This window comes from Sciurus vulgaris (genome assembly GCF_902686455.1).
Source record: "Sciurus vulgaris genome assembly, chromosome: 5".
In the NCBI taxonomy this organism is placed as follows: domain Eukaryota; kingdom Metazoa; phylum Chordata; class Mammalia; order Rodentia; family Sciuridae; genus Sciurus; species Sciurus vulgaris.
Genome location: NC_136465.1, coordinates 163,133,160 through 163,155,100, shown reverse-complemented (window position 1 = coordinate 163,155,100; position 21,941 = coordinate 163,133,160). Strand labels below are relative to the sequence as shown.

Below are 21,941 nucleotides of genomic sequence, written 5' to 3'. Positions count from 1 at the left end.
AGAGTGCCATTTAAGTCTGGCAGCGATCCTCCTTTTAAAGGCAGGTGAGAAGAAGCTGATAAGCTCCTCTTGATTGTGTGTGTGTTTTTATTTTATTTTATTTTTCATTTTTTACAGACTGCGGTTTGATTCATTGTACACAAATGGGGTACATCATTTCGTTTCTATGATCGTGCACGATGTAGATTCATACCATTCGTGTAATCATACATGTACACAGAGTAACGATGTCTGTCTCATTCCACCATCTTTTATACCCCCCTCCCTCTCATTTCCCTTACGTTCCTCCATTCTTCTCTCACCCCCCCCACCCATTATATATCATCATCCACTTATCAGGGAAAACATTCAGCCTTTGGTTTTTTGGGATTGGATTATTTCACTTAGCATGATATTCTCCAATTCTATCCATTTATCTGCAAACGCCAAAATATTATTCTTTAAGGCTGAATAATATTCCACTGTGTATATATATATACACAGTGGAATATATATATATATGTGTGTATATATATATATATATATATATATATATATATATATACACACGACCGTTTCTTTATCCATTCATCTGTTGAAGGGCATCTGGGTTGGTTCCACAATCTAGCTATTGTGAATTGAGTTGCTATAAACATTGATATGACTGAGTTACTGTAGTATGCTAATTTTAAGTCCTTTGGGTATAAACAGAGGAGTGGGATAACTGGGTCAAAAGGTGGGTCCTTGATTTTTTTTTTTTTTTTTGATATTGCAGTTGTGTTGGGCCTGATTATGGATTATGCAGTCACTTTCAGCAAGATGGAGATAAGCCCTTTCTGGAAGCAGGAACTGTCTTATGACATGTAGGGACATGTTAAAGTGGCTGTCTACCTTCATTCTCCCTTCCCTACCTACTCTCTATCCTTTCTCTCTCTGCTGTGCTGGTGTCATGCTGGAGGATCCTTCTGGGGATTGTGCTGCATTTATTTTTGTGCCTTTGGTGTTGGGCATGTTGCAAGGAATAGCAATAATTATTTCATAAACGGAATTGTCTTGATTTCAACAATTAGACAAGAGAACAGAAAAGACTCAGCAAAGCTAGAGCAGCCAGGAAGTCCCCAGGTGCTTAGGAGTAGTGACTAGACACTTCCTTATGCACTCCATTTCTAGTTGATATTCCTCGATTGCTTATTTGCTGGATCATGACACTTTCCAGGTCTGTCATTGGAGTGGAGCTGATCTACTTTCATGGCTTCAGTTACCTCTTGATCTGAGGTCCTCTTTACATTAGTGATTTACTATAAGATGGGTGGATCAGCGCCTTGCTGTCTGAGAAGCAGCACTGTCTGCAGCTTGTAAAAGCAGAGTCTCAGGACCACACAAGGCCTCCTGAGTTAGAATCTGCATCTGAACTAGTCGCCAGGTGACTTGAATGCACAATATAGCACTGGATTAGTAGCAGTTGCCTTTGAGAATAGTGGATTCCCTGAATTTCCTGATACAGAAATGTGTTTGTCTGTGAAGACTCAGGAAAAATGATTGGGACTGTTGCCAAGAGAAAGAAATAGTGCCCAGGTCCATAGATGGGATCTTGATCAGAATCAGGAAGGAATTCCCTGACCAAGGAAACTGCAAGAGAAATATCTCTTCTTTGTTAGAACTAAGTAGACGATCTGAGTATTTCAAAAAGGGTTCAAATAAGTGAGAAATGAGGTCTTCAGCTTAATATCTTGATCCTCTTCTTAGAAATAAAATAATTTATCTTTTTAAGAAGGGGACCCATCTTCCTAAAGAAATGCACTACTTCATCACAGCAAATAGGTTTTTTGTTGAATGCAGTAGCGGTCCAATGACTTAAGAGAGGATTTCAAAAGCTATCTCCTGGTTTCCGTTCTCCCTTCCAATCCCAGAGGCAAAGCAAGTATTTGCTTTTAGCATAGTCTACACCCAAGCACTTTGTAAATGTTTCCACAAAGCCAGCTGCCCTTTGTGGATCCCCTGGGAACTTTTCTTTTGGTTACTAACCCTCGAGAGCCTGCAACCCCTTATCTGCTATGGTATTTGCCTAATGGGAAGGGCTCATGAATCTTCAGGCCTTTTGGCGGAGGGCGATCAAGACTTTGACTCCATTTGAAAACCTCTGTTCTTTTGCTCAGACCTATGGGCTCATCTGAAGATTTTCTCCTGCAGCCTAATTATGTTTTTAGAAGCCTTGGGGGCCCCCTGACACGTACACTTAAATAGTATCTCTCTAGCATTTCTCAGCTAAATACTATAAGATTAAACATTCTGAAAATATTAACTCATCTCCTGAAAGCTTCAGTGGAGTCTGCATGTATTTTTGGAGGAGCTGCCTCTGCGGACAACTTTGTGACCACCAGGAGTTTTGTCTTTCTTTCCTTTGCTTTATCACCAGTTCAGCAAGGTTTTCTCTCCACATCCTTTTAAAAAACATCTACCTTATTCTCTTCCTTTTAAAAAACAGAGTCCCTGAAAGTGGAATGAAAGACTGTGGTCTGGAGACCAAGTTGTGAGTGACAAAGCCCTGCACCAGGATGTGTGGCCGTCCAGGTACCTTATGTACGTTAGGTTTTTATTGTTCACCCAACTGGTAGGTAGCTGGAGCATGTAAGCATGGTGGGCGTGCCTGTGAGCTTGCAGTGCACACCACCTGGTTTCACAGCTTTGTGTTACACAGAGTTTTTCTTTTCTTTCTTTCTTTCTTTCTTTCTTTTTTTTTTTTTAATTGGCTGGGCTGTCCTAGTTTTGGGTAACTCACCTCTTCTCAAACATACAGGCTGCAAATCTGATTTTTTTCATGGGACCTGAGTCTTGCTTGTCGTTTATACTTTTGCCTTTCTCTTTCATTGGAAGGAAAGAGAGGCTTCCATTATTATTATTATTATTTTAGAGCAAAGCACCTCAGGTTTATGTGGCGACTCTTGTGGCTTTCTAAATGCACTTGATTTAGCTTTCAATGTGTAATTACTGCCAAACAAGCTAATTGCTTTATAAGTGTCCAAAATTCCCTGGTTTAATTTTGCTTTCATTTACCAACCTTCATTATACATCCACTGTTCAACATAAACACAAATGATTGTTAATGAATGCCTAATGCCATATTCATTAGAAAATCAGGTTAATGACTGACAATGAATATCCCAGCTACTTTATTCTTTCAAGCCTTCTTTTTTTGCTTGTTGATTACAATAGCTTTTTCGTTTAAAAAGAAATTTCACCTGCATTTTAAAGTTCAAGGTAAAGCTTTCCTAAGGAATCAAATAACTCTAGTTTCTAATTTTTTTTCCTCCCGAAGATTCCTCCAGAGTTATCAAATTGTATACATTAGAAGATGCAGTTATTTGTATGTCAATTGTAGCTCAATAAAGCTGTATAAAGTTTAAAAAACAAGCCAATAGGGATGCATACGATTTCCTTGGTCTATTGGCTACCATGAAGTCTTATTGTTTAGAAAGCAGAAATCTTACAACTGCTGTGTGCGAATGTTCAAGTGGTGTACTGAACAACCTTAAAAGGTATTGTTTTTTCATCATGGTCTCTGAATGAACCCAAATGTTGTACCATCCATGATGTTCCCAGCTCTGAGCAGTGGTACTGAAGAGTTGCTATAGAACCTGTCAGCACAGTGCAGAAGGGCAGGGATTCAGTGCTTTGTGCTGCCCACTGCAGGCACAGGTGACCTTGTTAGAAGACACTGGATGTGTGAAAGTGCACAGCTGGAGAGCGTGCGGGAGCCCACTGAGGGTGAGAACCCAGATTCAGGTTGTGGTCCGTGCCTGACTCCACCTGGTGATTCTGGCTTTCCAAATGAGATTCCTCTCCTTCCTGCACACAGGTGTTCACTTTCCCAACAAACCAAATGGCTGCCTTTTGATGGTCGCATGTTCTCTTCAGCAGAGGGTGATGGGGTGGGACAGGCACACTGGGCACAGCACTGTCTTGTCACTGCACGGTTATGTGATGTCGGACAGTGTCTTCATCTGTCACCCCTGGATGTTGGGGATTTCGATCCTCTCCAGTTCTTCCACTCTGTGACTGCTTTTGGGGTCTCAGCAGAGTTCACCTGCTTTCCTTAAGCCTGTTGACTGATGGTGCTTGGCAGCTCTCTCTGCTTCAGAGGCTGAGAACTGAGAGGAGAGGTGGTGACAGGTTTGCCACTGTTGTATGACCTCTGCTTGTGTCCTTGCCTCCAGCCTGTTGGCCTTCCCAGGCTCGTCAAAGGCCACGTCATGATTTTAGCAAATGTCGGCAACAAAATGTCAAGGACCCTGAGCATTGTGACTAGGTAGGTAAAAGGTATCAAATTTAAAGCCAGAAGTCTGAAAACAAATTCCAGTATTATCTTATCAAGGTTTGATATTTTAAGTCAAATGGCAAGGTTCTCTACCTTGGGCAGGTCCTCGGGGGCGCCTTGTCTGACCTCTCTGAGCATCATCTTTATGTATCATATATTTGTTTGGGTCTTGTAATGGTTAATTTGAACTGTCAACTTGGTTGGATTAAGAGATGCCCGTGATTCAGAGGCTTCTGGGCGTGTCAATGAGGGCGTGTCTAGGAATGATTGGCATGTGGGATAGTGAACTGAAGTGGAGACCCTCCCTAAGCATGGGCAGCACCGCCCAATAGGATGGTGGCTTGGATGGGATAAAAGCTGGAAAAACAAGGGAGCAGATGCAGATGCAAGCTTGGCTCTTCTTGAATGGGTCCTTGATCGCTGCTTTGATTGTCTGAGGATATTGGACTCTCGCTTCTTCACTTTTCCAAAGTGACCTCTGCCAGTGACCCTCCAGGTAGTTTCCAGAAGCCTTGGTTTCAGACTAGGTTAGCACTGTTGATCCCCTTGTTCTGGGGCTTCTATCTCTTGGGCTGTGCAGCTACTAGTTCTTCCAGCTCTCCAGCTGCAGACAGCCATTGTGGACTATCCAGCTTTTGGTCGTGAAGCCAATCTAATAAATCCCCGTTTTATAATCATACTTCCTGTTGATTCTGTTCCTCTAGAGAACCCTGACTAATACAGGTCTCTGCTAATTCTGCATAACAAACAGCTTCAAACTAAAATTCAACAAGAAGTATTCATTTCTCAATTGTGTTTGTGGGTTGACTTTGACTGTATTTGGCAGAGCTGGGAGATTGACTCAGGCTATGGAAGGTGCATCAAAGTCACGTGGCAAAGAGTGTACATGTTTGATTCTACTTCATCCTATCAATCATGGTATTCTCAAAATTCTTTGTCTTTTGCCTTCATGTATTAACATGACACACAATGGCGTGTATCACAGTTGAAATTTTACATTTATTCATATGATTCTTTAGTTCCTACCTGCAGCTTGCTCTGGACTCTTGAAGGTGGTGGCTGTGTTTTGGGGTCACCATGGTTCTCTTCAGGCACTCAGTGAATGGATAGCCATTGTTGGGATCACTCACCTCTGATCTGCCTCAAAGCCATCGCAGGAACGGAAGTGCGCCTAACGCCTTGTTTCAACTTTTGCAGAAATTCTTTTGCTACCTTCCCATTGTGAACAGTGTGACCCTGTGGGAGAGAAACATATCACCCTCAAAGGTGAGTAAGCAGGGGGTCCTGTCATGCAGGGCTGCTTCCACGCTGCTGACCCTTTGGGTTCTGGTGCTGGATGCCTGAGATTTGTCCCTTCATGTCTTTTTGACGCTCTAACTTATAAAAGATTTATTTTTAAAAATCACAAAATAAGAAGGATGTTGAAGGACATCGTCTTTAGTGCTTTGAATCCCTGTTTGAGAATCGTGCTGTTTCTTTATTCTTTACATACAGATATGTATACTGAGAAAACCTGCATCACTCATCCAATAGCAGGACATACAGCGTATGGGGCACTTTGTCAGTGCATGTCTGTGGCCCAACATAGAGCAACTAGGATGAGCATCCTGTCTTACTATAACCAATGAAAATAAAGAACTGGCTTCATCAGGAGAAGGGCGAGCCGCCTGGCCTGTCAATACTGCTCTTTCCCATTTCACTTTCCACTCAGTGGCTAATGATCTGCTCTTGGTGAGAGCCAAAGTGAATGTCTGTCTCTGCAATGAATATGTGAGTCTCTGTAAATGACTGCAATGTGCACATGGAGATGGTCGCCATGGCCGGCTGGCCAGTCCAGTTGTCATGGAGCTGTGGTAGCTTCTCAGATTTAGTCCCACTGGAGCTTTGTTTATAAAAGCAGGATTGGGGGAAAAAAAGAACCTTTCAGTCAATGCTGAAATTTACATACCAAGGACTCTGATTACCTTTATTTCCTTCCTATTTACCATGAAGGGCTTTGCAATGTCTTCTAAAGAGGATCACATAACCCAGAGATACTGATGGAATCACTAAGTCTCAAGCATCCGGGGAGGAGGTGACTCCAAGTTAGATAGTTTTATCTTCTCCAGCGTTCCCTTTCCAACATTTATGAGGAGGCCAAGTTGCTGCTTGCTGAAAAGTAGTATAAGGTTACTTAAAATAGAATTCAAGAGCAGAAATCAAGAGATGTGGAAACTCACATTTTAAGTTGGAAGGAAAAGATCAAATGTGGAAAAGATGAAAAACTTGGCCTAGTTTTAGAAAATATGACCTGGTTTCCTAGTGGTTTTTGCTCACTAAAGCAGAAGAATGTATCTAAATAAGGCACCTGCACTACCCTGTTTCATTAGTTAATCTTCCATTTGGACTTCAAGTAATTGGCCTCTAAGGATTCCATGCAGCTAAGGGATTCTGTGACTCCCAGCATGGACTGTTGGAGAGGGAAGGATACCAATGCATTCACCTTGTTGGAGTCATTTCATTGGTGTGTCAAGGGCTCTGGAAGGCAAAGCTTCCTGAAAGAGGACCACTGGCCCCTTCATTAGAAAAGGAGTGACAGAGGTGACAGAGTCAGATGTTGTCAGCTTACACTGATACAGTGATATCATGCCTCTGGAGCTTACCAACAAGTGACACCTGGGTGCCACTCTTCCTGTGACAGCTGAAGGGAGGACAAGAACACAGTTCCATCCTATGTGCCATCAGAAATCCAGAAATTTCTGTTGCCCCCCAAAAAGCATGCCAAGAGGGGTTTGTAGCTGAATCTTATTAAGACTTCAAGGGCCAGAGAATCCTTATCTAAAGAGAAAAAGCCACACAATTCAGTTTTTGAGGTTAGTAAACTTCGAGAAAAAAATGAGAAACTATGGATCAATCTAATTTGTGAAAAATATTAAATGAAGTGTTTGCAAAATACATTCAGTGGTGTATATAAGTAGAGCTAATTCTAGTGATGCAAAAATAGTTTAAGGTAAAAATAAATTTATGAAATGCCTATTAGTAGATGAAAGGAGTCATTTATTAATATATATTAAGGGATGTTTGAACTTACTAGTGCTGGGAGAAATGCAGACAAAACCACAAAGATCATTTCACATCCATGAGTTGACAAAGGCATAGGGAAGTAGGGACGTCTCACATGCTGTACTGCAGAATCACCTTGGAGAGCATTTTCAAAATCGAACGTGGTTGTGGAATGCAAACACTTTTGACTCAATAATTTCCCCCGGGGTATGAAGTGAGTGACTGTACTCAGTGAAGACATGTAGAAGATGGCTTTCCGATGCATCAACTTTATACTGGGAAATTTATAAAGCATAAATGTCCATTGGCAGGAGAATGGATAAATACACTGTGGCATATGTATATACTGAACTATTGCAACTTGCTTAAGGGATGCTTTGGAGTTATACGCACCATCAAGGATGAATTTTGGTGACTTAATGCTGAATGAAAACAAGTTAGAGAATTTTTTAACATGATAGATAATATCATTTTGGGGAGAAGTTTATGCTCCTTTGCTTTTCCCTCCCAGTTTAAAGTTATTTGAGATGTAGATACACAGCCAGACAGAGGGTGAGAGAAATAAATTCCCTATCAAAGTTGGATTGAAGGATTTAATAAGGTCTCCAAAAATACAAAGAGATGATACCATTCTTCTGCTCGCAAACCTCCAGCGGGCTCCAGTTTCACTGACGATCAAGTTCAGAGCCTTTCTTATGGCTTTGGGGTCTTCTTGGCCTCAGGCCTCATCCTGTTCTTGCAGCCCCTCTTCTGCCCAGCCCCCTCTGCATGCCTCCCTCCCAGGTCCTTTAGACTTGCCGTTCTGCCCACCTGGAATGTTTGGTTCTGCATCTACCTGGATGCTGTTCTGCATTTACCTGGAATGTTTGGTTAGTATTTTGCTCAGGTCTTCTTGCCTCAGAACTAGTAGAACCTGGTCTGATGAGACATTCAAGGTTGGGATCTTCCTAAGCATCTTGGCCTGGAATTGCTCATCAGCTAATTTGTGTCTAAATATTCAAAACAATGGTGTCCAACTTATAATTGCAAACTTTTAGCAGCAATAAAAAAAACCTGAGTGCCCATATTCAATGTATTGTGTATGTTTATCTACCACTCTACTCGTTCGAATGTTATGTGCTATATTATGTGTATGTTATAGACATGAGATACACATCCCATTGAACTTAGAATACAAGACAGTAGAAGTGAACATATTCTTTCATATCAAATCACAATGGTTTCGCACTATTTTTAACTGGAATGACCAAAAGATTATACATGAAGGTCATTGTTAACAACAGTGAATATAAAGTCACATTTCCATTACTCTTTTTACTATATTTCAAACATTATGGACAAATTCTTAACAACTCATATGACACTGTCATGCTTCTCACCTTGTAATGGGGCAGATGAAGAAATCATCCTAGAAGAAAGGGAAATATTGGCTCAGTGTTTTATTAACCGATGACTTCAACAATTTTAAATTCAATGGGATGTGTATTTTATATTTTCAATGGGAAGTGCATTTAACACACATGTAGTATAGTTCATAACTTCATAAACAAATATTTACTGAGTGCTGCTGGTCCCAGCATGTACGCTCCATGAGGGTGGGGCCAGGTGTGCCTCCCTTTCTGTCCTATTCCCATCTCCAGCAGGATGCCTGGCACAAAGGAGATGGTGACTTGGTATTTATTGAGCCAATGAATGGACAAGGGGGACCCATGATAGGTGCCAGGTGTGCTCTGGCAAGCCTCTGTCGCTGCCTCTCCACCGATGCTGAGCTCCACTTCCTGCAATGACTTGGCTCTGCTGTGGAAGCTCCTACGTCTGCACCAAAGCCCCCCTCTGATATTTGTTCCCCAGCCTGTGGTCCAGTACTGGATGTTTTTGCTCAGCTCCAGCTTGAAGTCAGCCTCAGTTGTTGGGTCCTTCTTGTGCACGGGACTGGAAAGGGGACTCCGACTCTACCTCCCACTGAGCTGTCCAGTTGCGCCACTTTCCAGTGCTTGCTTTCCTTTTGCTCTGCTGGATCCTTTCCTCATAGTATTGTTGAGAAGCAATCATTAGTATTCATGGGGTAAAATAAAACACACCACATTTCTCTTTGGAAAGAATGATTTCGAGTAATTCCACATTTCAGATACATAGGCAATCAGTGATCCTACATTAAACATGTATTTTGAAATCTTGTGCCATTTAAGGTTTGCATACAAGTTGTGTTAGCGTGGGGAAAACACAGGAAAGTTGGTTAGAAGCTGCTTAGTAATGTTGGAATGCATCTTTTCCACAGCAAGTGTTAAATGGACGTTTAGAGGCATGAACCAGGAGGCTTCCATGCTTTGGGTGTTCTGAGGACCATTAGGGGTCAGATAAGTGTAGAGCTGTAGGTCATGTGACTCGTGTTCTAGAAAAGAGTGTCGTTTTCTTGGTAGGTGTAAGTCAGTCAGATGTGGACAGGGAGACATTGTAAGATTTTTTTAAAAATTCATTTTTATTGTAAACAAATGGGATACATCTTGTTTCTCTGTACATGAAGTAGAGGCATACCATTTGTGTAATCATACATTTACCTAGGGTAATAATTTTTGATTCATTCTGTTATTTTTTCCCTTCCCCCCCACCCCTCCCACCCCTCTTATCCTTCTATACAGTCCCTCCTTCCTCCATTCTTGCCCCCCTCCCACCCCCCGTTATGTGTTCATCCGCTTATCAGCGAGATCATTTGTCCTTTGGTTTTTTTTTGAGATTGGCTTATCTCACTTAGCATGACATTCTCCAATTTCATCCATTTGCCTGCAAATGCCATAAATTTATTATTTTTTATGGCTGAGTAATATTCCATTGTATATATACACCACAGTTTCTTTATCCATTCATCAATTGAAGGACATCTAGGTTGGTTCCACAATCTGGCTATTGTGAATTGAGTGGCTATGAACATTGTTCTGGCTGTATCTCTGTAGTATGCTGATTTTAAGTATATTTTAAGATCTTTATGAGAGTAATTTGAGAAGGAGAGTGTCTTCAAGACCTTCACATGAGCTCAACCTCAGTCTACCCTGAGTTCAGCAGGGAGTTAACGCCTCCTGTGGCCAAGGTGATCTGGGGACACCATTTATATAAAGAATGGCCTCCAAAGATTTTGATAAATCTTCTCTTCTTTAGTATCCAATATGTATGTCTTAAACAGGGGCAAATATTCATTTGATTTGGCAAAACTAGTTATAATTGACCCAGATGCTAGCTAGTAAGTCTGTGTCCTAAAGAAATGACACAAGGGTCATATTTGCATATCAGGGCAGGTCCCGCTAGGGTTCCTTTGACCTCCTCTGCCTAGAATCACAGGCACAGAACTGGCAAGTGTTGCTTACTAGAGGTGGAATCGTGGGCATAGCCTCCTAGATGAAGGTGATCGGTTTTGGTTTCTATCAGAATAATCTTAAGGGTTAAATGGCTCAATAAGTGTTAGATGTTTCATCCATGCAACAAGCTGTATTAAGTACCATGTATCCCAGGCATTATTTTAAGTATGTGGAAGTGAACAAAACAAAAAATCCTGACCTCATGGATCTTTCATCCCAGCGTGGGACCTGGATGATAAAGAGTTAAGTCCAATTGTGATAAGTACTGCAGAGGAAAAGCAGGATAAGAACAGAAGGGCACATGCCATTGTTGATAGTGTATTAAGTAGGACTCTTATTTGCAAGCAAGAGAAGCTGACTCTAGTTAATCGATGAGAAGAGGTTGAACAAAATAAGATGAAGTGGTTCATGGTATCATTTGGAGAGTGACGGAATTAGAACTAAGGGTAGGCTTCCAGGAACAGGGTTCACTGTTTCAAGAAGGAGCAAAAATGGCCGTAGTTAGATCAAAGTTGTAAGAAGATAAGGATACTGAGAAACTGGGAGGGCAGCTGGTGTGACCACACGTTGCCTAGCTTCAGACGGGCCTCGTGACCTTGCTGGGCTGGACATCTTTGTCCACATCAAATTCTCTGGCAAATTTCCCACCTGCGTGCCCTCCTACCCTGAGTGAAACCTCTGCTGGGGTCAAAACTAATCAGGCAGCTTGTGGAAGGAAGAGGCATCCTCAGGGGAGGACCGCAAATTTCATTGATGGAAAGAAAAGGATGGAATTGGTGAACTGTCTTTGGACAATCGAGAGCGTTTAGAAAAAAGACGTCAAATGCTTCTAGTACCTCAAAAAGAGTAACGAGGAAAAGAAAATCTAAAATTATTCACCTGGACTCGATTCTTAGAAGTGAAAGATCCTTTTCCTCCTTTCGCTTGGGCTGCTTTCCCAGGGAGCACAGATCTTGAGAAGATACATCTAAGGATGGAAAACAGTGTCATAGTGGATCTGACTCCTAAAGGATATTTTTCATACAGTCAAATCCCACTTCCACTCTCACATACACACGACAGTCTTCCCAGCCTTGCTTCTTAATCTTTCTCCACCCCTATTCTAACCCTGTACTTTTCTACACAGTTCAGAGATGGGAAGGCAAGTACAATGCCCCTGGGCTCAGCTCCCTTCCCCAACAGTCCCTTTCAGGAGTTCCCAGGTCCTACTCTAGCAAGAGGGGTTTGGGGAAGGTGAGGTAGTTCCCCTGGCTGGGTCAGGTTTCCAGAACTGAGCTACCTGGCAAAACTGTCAACTGCCTTTGTTTGAACCAGAGACTGAACTCACCCCCCAGTCTGCTTGTGTGGGGCCTGGGTCACCTGTCCTCCCAGAATCCTCTTGATTCCCAATCAAGACCACCCACCAGCTAGCTGCTCCTTGACCTTCGTCAATTCTGGTCCTAAGAAGAGGAAAGAAGATGACAGGCTTGACTAGGGTTAGGAAACCCTGAGTGTTTTTTCAATGCTCAGTCCTACGTACCAGAGATAAAATAATAACCATTCCTGTTGTGTCCCTTTTTTCCTGTTTGAAGTTCTGGCAGATCCTCAGCAATCTGAAGCAACAGCAAAAGAAGATAAATTTGGTGTATTCTTTCATTCTGGAATGTTTTGAAATATTTCAGGCACATAGAGGTCTGGAAAAGACTAAAGCAACATTGGTATATCCGTCATTCATCTTAAGAATCAGTATTTTACAGATAGGAATGCAACAATTTTGCAATTTCAAGGAGAGAAAACCTATGCATGTGGGGAAGCAGCCCAGTTTCCCCACAGCTTACCAGTGGCCTGGGGCAGGGACCCAGAATTCCTTGCTTGATGCAGAATGGGTTGCAGTAAGGCTGACAGGAGAAGGCCTGGAAGTAGCCTGGCGTTTATATGAGGAAACTCCAAGCTGCACGGACCTCCAGACTCAAGACCATAGCAGAACATCAGCAGCAGATGTGCCATAGTCTCTACCATCCTAAAGGTCCACTGGGACCATTTACATCTGCTATGGAGGCAGCAGAAAAGGAGGTCACTACAGAAAGACCAGGCAGGAAGAGGCTGTCCTATAGATGGCACTCAGAGTTATCACCACTTCCCCAGGGCCAAGAAAAAAACACGTCTTCCTGCAAAGCTCCATCCCAGGGGAGGGAGCAGGGTGCATACTTCAGAGTAGAGGATGCTCTGAAAAAGACTTTGAACTTGGAAATGATTAGGTTAAATCCTGGACTGGCTGAGCAATTATCTAAGAGACAGTTTTAAACTTCCTAAGTTGCCTTGACATGTGAAGATAAATTGTTCACTGCAAGTTGAGTTTGAGCAAGAAAGTTAAAAAAAAAAAAAAAAAGAAGAAAGGAAACAGAGAGGGAAGGGAACCTAGAAAAGTGGAAGAGCAGCTTAGCATTCAGAGAAGGCGTGATTGCAGAACTTAGACTTATTTTCTTCCATTTGTTTATTTGACAGCTGTTTTTCAGGTCCCTGTAAACGCTGGGCATTGTTCTAGATTCAGGAGATGATGGTGGGCCACCAGAGTGTACCTTTCAAGTCTTAGAGGGAGGAGATGAGGGTCAGTGCTCAGAGGTAGGGAGTCTGCACCAATTAGAAAATGGTGCCATTGGGTGGAAGGGCACACCTTCTCCACGATGATGCAGCCCCAAGTCCTGGCACAGTCCTGATGAGTGGAATGCGGGCTTGAGGGCACCCCACCCTTGAGGCTCTTCCTGTTGGCGGGGTCCGACCTGCCCAAGCATGTGTGCAGGCCCTGGGGAAGCTAGACAATGCACAGTGAATAAGCAATATATATGGTAGTTCATTGATGATAGAGAATCCAAAGGGGCTACGAGTGTGTGTGTGTGTGTGTGGGTTGGTGGTCCCTTTTAAAATATGGTGGTGATGGTAGACTAATTATGTTTAGCAAAGAGCTGAAAGAGATGAAGGATCAAGCCATAAAGATGTTTGGAGGATGGGTTTGAGGGAGGGGGAACAGCAAGCAGAAAGTTCCCAAGGCAACACCGGCCTGGAATATTGAAGGAACAGCAAAGGGGCAGGAGCAGAGTGGAGAGAGAGATGAATTAAGAGACGTAAGGGATACATCCCTCTTGCCTAAGACAGTTTGGGTTTTTACCTGTTGTTCTACAATAATTATTAGTGGGCTCCCCTTTCCCACTCAAAAATATCCCCAGATGATCAAAGCCCTCGTGGATTTTCTAAAATGTATAATGTACAGACTAGTCAGTTATGATTCAGTGTTGAAAACAAGCACTTATTTGTAAGTCCAGTTTCAGGATCTGGAGACCCAGATCCTGGTTAGCTTGGTGGGAGGTCACCCGGGACTCTGCTCTGAAGGGGCTGTGGAGTCGTGGTTGGGCTGTGGGCGCGGGATGTGACTTTGGCCTAACAGGACCCTTTGACATGACTTGTTGGAGGCGGGAGAAGAACTCAGGGGTATTTCCCCTGGAATCAGGTTTCTGGTGCTTGGGCAGCTGCCCTGGTCCTGGGTGCAGCTCCTGGAGGTCTCAACTCCACACTCCAGGGTGCACGTGGGTGCTCAGCCCACGTGCAAAGATCGTTTGCTTTGTGAAGCTGCAGGACTAACGATGGGAGAAGTGAGCGCCATTTCAGTTGCTTCTGTCTTTGAGCAACCCCACCCTGCACTGCGGCATGCTTGCTCGATTTTGGATCACGCTGACCCTCCGTATCATAGACTCTCCTGTAATACCGGGATCAAAGGATCACGCTGCAAATGATTTCGGGAAGGCTGCAAGTGGCAGAGAGCTGTGAGCACTCACCCAGGTTCTAGGCGCCTCATCCACCCACATGGACATGCCACTGATGGTGTGAGTTTTAGACCATAGAGATCTGGGAGAGGAGCGTAAGTCCTTATCAGTTAGCTGAAGATAACCTGGGCTCAGGCAGGGTGGATATTCAGGAGACCAGTTCTCTGCCAGAGTAGAGTCTGGAATGATCAAGATGTGCTTGACTGTATTCCAGACAGTGAACAATGTGATACCTGCTTTCAGCTGACTGCTTCTGATGGCTCGAGGGGCTGGGAACTAAAAAAATGGCTGGGGACAGTGATGATACAAACAGATGTGGGACCAGACAGCCTGAGTTCAGCTCCTGGCTTTGCCACTTTCTGCCCTGTGACTTTAGGAGATATCATCTCATTTTGTAGACGTCACCTTCCTCATCTGCAAAACAGGGTCAGGAGAGCATGAAATTCACAAGGTCGTTGTGAGCATCCAGTGTGTTTGATAAGAAATACCTCATGCTGTGTCGCCATTCACGTTAGCTCTTAATAGCATTTCTTTGACCTGATATCCTTTTTATTTCTCTCTCTCTCTCTCTGTCTTTTTGTGGAGCTACTCCTTTTAGTGATTGGCATGCTGTCGTCTTTCTGCTTCAGGAAAAAGGTGAATTATTTCCTCTGAGGTTCTCTAAATCCATAAGCCAATGTGGTTCTAAGCAAAATGTGTGGGTGGTCTCCAAGGCAAACTTAGCTTTTATCTCAAGTTTCCATTTTCATGTTAGGTATGGAGAAAACAAAACAAAGCTAAACTCGGTTAAATTTTAAAGCAATTAAACAAGTAAATGCATGTGTATTTTTATATATATACTATTTAAATTTGATTAGGCAAGCGAAATTTAGAACTGTGATAAACAAAAATGGATCATTCCAATAAAAATCAGGCAAGAATTCTCTAATAAAGAAGATGATACCATTCTAATTTTTAGAATCATTTAAAAACTTCATTGAGTATTATATGGATGTAGGTATGCATCCTGTTCTACCTGAGTAGCTTTTTTTATGCTACTAATGGGTTACTTATCACACAAGAATGAGTACATCTCAAGGAAGAATATACTTGGATTCATTACTCATCATAAGTATAATTATTGTTTAACAATATTATGAAGGGCTGGTGATGAGATGCAGGTGTTTAAACACGCAGTGCCAATAGATTTGACACGCCATTCAGTTCCAGGCGTATACATTTTTAAAGGCTCTATTCACTAGGGGGACAATGAAGCCCCACACAATGGTAAGTGTGTTTGCTGAAAACATGAAGTGACTGGTTAATTTCTAGTCTTTAGATTTTCAAACGGGCTATTTTTTTCACCATTGAGTGTTCCTTAACTTACTAGTCTATACATTATATGTTTTAGAATGGGAGATAAAACAGGGCTACATTGATAAAGTCTACCTATCGGGGGACTGCACACCAGTATGAGTTTTGGAAGAAGCTGTGCACATTCAATTTCTGGGAGAGCAAACAAACTACACCCTGGGGACCTGAGGCTTTGACACGTGTTTTTTATTTTTATTTTTTTAACCTGGGATTACTGGTATTTAGGAAGCAGGTAGTCTAACCCTCCAGCTTCCAGATGAGGAAACTGAGGCCACAGAAGTTTTGCCTCCAGTCAAATGTGGGTCTCTAATCATCTGAACTCATGATTTAATGTATCTAGTAACTCGACATGTCCTGTGCCAGGTTCTGTGTCTGTTCCCACACTCAGGATCACTGTGAAGTTCCTGGCTGTGGTTGGATTCTGCTCTTTGGTCCCCTTTTGGTGAACACTTTCCTTGACATATGCATGTGAGTGTGCTGATGTTTCTGCAGCTTGTCTCGAGGAGTTTAATGGTCAGAGAGGAGATGGTAGAAACCAAAATTTACTATATGCTATAGACTTTGTATGTGTTACCTTTATTTAAAAAGTTATGAAGCCGGTGTTGCACCTAGTTGAAGGCCAGCTCCATCACCTGGTAAGATTCAGTATCTTTTAAGTGATGGTAGAGAAGATTCTTTTTTCAACCACAGTTTAATATAGTGCCTGGCTGGCGCACAAACCACTTAAATTGTATGGAGTGAATGAGTAAAGGAATAAATGCTGAACTAGATGGCTCCAAAGTTCCCTCTGCTATATTTATAGTTGCTGTGTTGTATCTTCTAGGGCCAGAAACACTGCTTTTCTTTGAATATCACCTCACATGGAAGAAGTTGTTTAATATCGTTCCATTATGATGGCATTTAAATTGCCCAAAGCTTAGAGTGCTTATGTAGCTGCTATTGTATGATTTTTTTTGAGAACCATGAAGGATGTACCTGTAAAATTAATTTTGAAGTCGCCATTGGAATATCAAAGTACACATCAACACCTTAAGATAGTGTCATGAGTTCCTTTCCAAGTGCTGGAGTCACGAAGACTCTATACCCTGCTCAGGGTTGGAGACAGCTCTTTCCATGTTGTGGATTTTGAATGCTTCCAGCAATGTTCCCTGTGTATGAAGTGTTCACAGCATTCAGACTCAGCTTATTAAATGATTTACATGGATATGTGATGTTTGCTTATTATCATAGCTTACATTGCTCTGGGGTAGGTACCTTATTGATATTTCATTTTAGTCTGTGTAACAGAGTTTCAAAAATACATCCTGTTTTAAGTAGATGAGAAAAACTGAATTCAAGAGTGGTTAAAAGGCAGAATCCCATAACCCAGGTTGAACTGCTGCCTAATCTGCATCAGCTGTAGTTTATTAACACTCTCAGTTATTTGCTCACTTATTCATTTGTTCACTGATTCATTGATGTTTTTTGAGAAATACACATTAGCTGTTATTATGTGAAACCACACCAGATAGACACAAATCAACATTTGCTGAAAGCTCATCTGTACTTCCTCATGTGTAAAGAAATACTGGCCTTTGAAAAGCAAAGGGGCTTTGTGTCTTGGACCTGCCGGTCATGCCTGGCCCTCGTGAGGTTAATCCAGTAATGGGTGCAGAAAAGAACTGAAAGAGTTCTAGAAAGGTTCCTGATGATTTTGGAAAGGACAGACGCTACTAAGGAAAAAAGAATATATAGGCAAGGCAGGAATTCGGGGAAGACCAGGGCTGGGGTGGACTGAACTTTGAAGGGACAGTTTTGGGAGAAGGAAGGAAGGGAGATGGTGGGAAGAGAAGAGGGATAGAGAGAGAACCATGTTATAAAGAGTGAGGTTTGGCCAAGTGCAGGGGCTCATGCCTATAATCCCAGTGGCTCAGGAGACTGAGGCAGGAGGATGGAGAGTTCAAAGTCAGCTTCAGCAACTTAATAAGGCCCCACACAACTCAGTAAGACCCTGTGTCTAAATAAAATAAATATATATGAATATGCATACATATCTATATATGTATGTATATATATAGGGGCTGGGGATATGGCTCAGTGGCTAAGCGTCCCTGAGTTCAATTCCTGGTACCAAAAAAAAAAAAAAAAAAAAAAAAAAAGTAAGGTTTTAGGGAGAAAGATGAAAGATGAGGAATTTCAGAGAGCATCGCTCTGTGCCATGAAAGGTAACACGTTCTAACGACTTCAGTAAAGGTTTCGACTGCTTTCTAACTGGGTTTTTGGAAGCAGGGCTTACTTTCTTTTGAATGTGGTACCCACCCTGATATGAGGCATGAGGAAACAGCTTTATTTGGTTACACTGTCATCTCGTTTGTGTAAAAAAGAGTGCATGTCTTAGAGCGATACATATGCACCACAATTTCCTGAAAGCACCCAAGAACATTTTAAAATCTTAATTGCCTCTTGAGAAAAGTGAAGTCTTGAATGCTCTTCTATACTGTTTAAGACTTTTACAATGAGCATTAAAAAAAAAAGTACTTTACTGATGTAGTTTGTATTTTTCATAAATAATTTCTCATTAAGTGGCATAGCAGAATTTCTCTTATGTGCAAGAGCTAAGACCAAGAAATTATGTTCTTGCTTCAAATGTCTTTAAAAATATAGGATTTGGGGGAAAATTGCTTCCAATGCCTAATTTAAGTCGAAATAATAAGATTGAGACTCCTGGCAGGAAAACAATTCCCAGACCAAAGGGAGGATCTAGATAAATCCCTGAGTGTGTTACTTCCTCACAGTAGCTCTGGAGACAACCAGAGAGGACTCTTCCACTTTCTAGTCGCAGACAGGATGTCAGGGCCTCATAGCATTTGGGGTCTAGAAAACCAAGTGTGGAAACCGGCATCCCAGGCCCAGTGCCAAGGATTAAGAAGCAGACATCTGTGGGGCCCAGGGGTCAAGGAGACTGTGGAGGGTCTGCTCCTTCCTGGTCCACTAGATGCTGCTTCCCGGTGGGGAATTTCCTCCCCACACAGCAAGGATCTGGTGGGATGCCAGGTAGAACAAATTACCAAACCGAGACACCAGAAAATATACCCATGTGGGGATCTAAGCTGTCAGTGCTTAGTATTCTTCTTTTCTTTGCATGAATTTCAAATGAGAGGGACAGAGAGGTTGGCCACTGGAGGTCAAAATATCAGATAGGCTGGGAATGTGATCTCGGAGTGTGGCAAAAGGCTTTCTATCCTGACTCCCAGAATGGTAGACATTCCTGAACCCCCAGGGCAGTATTCAGGAATCTCCCGCATCCCTGTGGGGAGGTTCTTCACCTGATCAACTTACCTTAGGACTAAAGGTGGAAGGTAGACCCCAAAGACAATGGAGCCAAGGTTGCTTAGTTCTTCCTCCCAAATTCTTTAACCAAGGAAAGCACTGTGCCTCAAGCAGTCCATAAGAAGGTAGGAGTGATTTGCAGGCAGAATTTTCTCTGTAGAGTAAAACTAGAAACTGTGTGTGTGTGTGTGTGTGTGTGTGTGTGTGTGTGTGTGTGTGTGTATTTTTTTCCCTAATGAAAGTATGGAAACTTTTAGGAGAAAAACCCAGACTGGTGGTTCGGAAATGGTGCCTTAGAACGAAGTCCTCTTATTCCAGCTCCTGAAAGTGCCCTGCAAGCCCATGCTCACCCTTGAAATAAAGCCAGTCAATTCTAGGCCTGACCCTCTCCATCAAGCTCACCGTCACTGGGAGAAGCCCTGGATTCTTTCACAAGAGAATCACATCTGCAGAAAGAGAGAAGAAACTCATCAACCTCAGCTATTACTCAAAATATCAAGGACTTCCAGGATTCAAGGAAAGCCAATTACATAAAAGAGAAGGATCAAGAAGTTTGAAAGAGAAAGCAGCATTGGAGGATATCAGCCTAATTCCAAAACCAGAAGCAAATTTTCCTTTTAAAAAGATGTCTAAGGCGTATCCTGTGGGAGGATTCTCAGAAAATCCATAAACTAAGAACAGCTGGGTCCTTAAAAAAGAAGCAATCAACAAACAAAGAGTTCATGGAATGGAATATGTGATTGCTGAAAGTAAAAAGCTTTAGTAGAAGATTGTGAGAAGTCACAGAACATCTCCCAACAAGGGTGGAGCAAAAATTAAAAAAACAAATGTATGAAAAATGCAAGAGGAAAGTTAAGTCATGGGGAATCAGTGAAAAGATAAGGGAAGTCAACATGAGCTCACAAGAGACCCACAGAGTGGATCTGGTCCGAAGCACCGAGGTTCTTCCCTGGCCGGCATGTGAAGCAGGAGCCAGAGGAGCGTGGGTACCGCGGTGTCGATCTCAGACCTGCACTTGTTTTTGTTTTCCCTAGTAGAATTTATTTGATTTTAAAATACAGATACACAACCTAAAATTCCCCATCTTAACCACTTTTAGGTGTGTTAAGTATACACATTATTTTATACCAGATCCCCAGAAGGTTTTTTGTCTTATAAAATTGAGATTCCTCCCTCCACACCACCTGGAACCCACCATTCTGCTTTTAGTTTGTGTGATTCCAACTATAAACCTATGCAAGTGGAATCTGACAACATTCGTCTTTTTGTGACCATTATTTTATGAAGCATCAGGTCCCCAAGGTTCATCCATATTGAGCATGTGGCAGAATCTACTTCCTTTTTTAAGACTGAATAATATTCCACTGCAAACATACAGTATTTGGTTTTTATGTTCATTCAACAGTGAACATTCGAGTTGCTTCCACCTCTTGGCTATTATGAACTGCTATTAACATAGTTCTACAAATGTCTGAGACTCTCCTTTTAAATTCTTTTGAAAGTAGGATCGCTGGGTTATCTAGTAATTCTGTTTTTTATTTTTAAATGATTTGCCATACTATTTTCCATAGCAGTGGTAACATTTTAGAATCCTACCAACTGGCCAAGGGTTCTAATATCTCCACATTCTCTGTAAAACCTGTTATTTTCTGTTTCTGGTTTTTTTTTTTTTTTTTTTTTCTGTAGTGGCCATCCTACTGGGTGTGAGGTAATATCTCATTTGGGCTTTGGTTTGCATTTCTTCAGTGGTTAGTGTTGTTGAACAACTTTTCATATGCTCTCTAGTTATTTGTATAAACTATTTTGAGAAATATCCATTCAAGTCTTGTGCCTATTTTTAAATTAAATAACTTAATTTATGTTGATTTTTTTAGGAGTTCTTTACATAGTCTGGATGTTAAACTCTTATCAGATATCTGCTTTGCAAATATTTTCTCCCATTTCATGGATTCTTTCACTCTGCTGATTATGTCCTTCGATGCACTGAAGTTTTTAAGTTTGATATGTCCCATTGTCTATATTTGCTTTTCTTGCCTTTATTTATGCCATCTCAGAAGTTATTGCCAACCCCGATACCACAAAGTTTTTCCCTTATGATCTCTTCTAGGAGTTTTAGAGTTTTTGTTCTTTTATTGGTTCCTTTAATCTATATTTACTTAATTTTTGCATGTGGTGAAAAATAAGGTAAACTTAATCTTTCGTATGTATGTATTCAGTTTTCCTAGTACTATTTTTTAAAGAGTCATCTCTTACCCATTAAGTGGTCATGATCACTGGACTGTATGCAAAGTTTTGTTTCTGGGATACCTATTGCCTTCCATTGGTGTGCATGTCCATCTTTATGCCAGCACCACACTGTATTGATTACTATAGATTTGTAATATATCTTAAAATTAATATATGTGAGTCTTTTAAGTTTATTCCTCGTCTCCAAGATTTTTTGGACTATTCAGTGTCTCTTGAGGTTCCATATGAATTTTAGGATGGATTTTTCCATGTTTGAAAATGGAAAAATATTGGGATTTTAATAGAGGTTGCATTGAATCTGTCACTTGCTTTGAGTGGTACTGATATCTTAACAATATTAAATCTTCTAGTTCATGAATATGGAATGTCTTTCAATTTATACATGCATCCTTTAACTTTCTTTCTTCTTTTGCTGGTTATTAAACCCAGGGTCTTATGAATGCTAGACAAGAGTTTCACCATTGAGTCACCCCCCCATCCCCTCTTTAATTTCTTTGAACAATGTTTTGTCATTTCAGACTACAAATATTTTACCTCCTTGATTAGGTT

General features: G+C 41.7%; 1 protein-coding gene across 1 annotated transcript in view; it reads left to right on the top strand.

Annotated features, from left to right (window-relative positions):
* Positions 1 to 3,700: 3,700 nt before the first annotated feature.
* The window catches only part of LOC306662786 (uncharacterized protein C12orf42), a gene marked incomplete at its 3' end in the record, with an annotated part of 94,830 nt that continues 76,589 nt past the window's right edge, over positions 3,701 to 21,941 (top strand). The window contains exons 1-2 of the mRNA XM_079142889.1: positions 3,701 to 3,744; positions 5,492 to 5,560. The remainder of the gene's footprint in view (positions 3,745 to 5,491; positions 5,561 to 21,941) is intronic.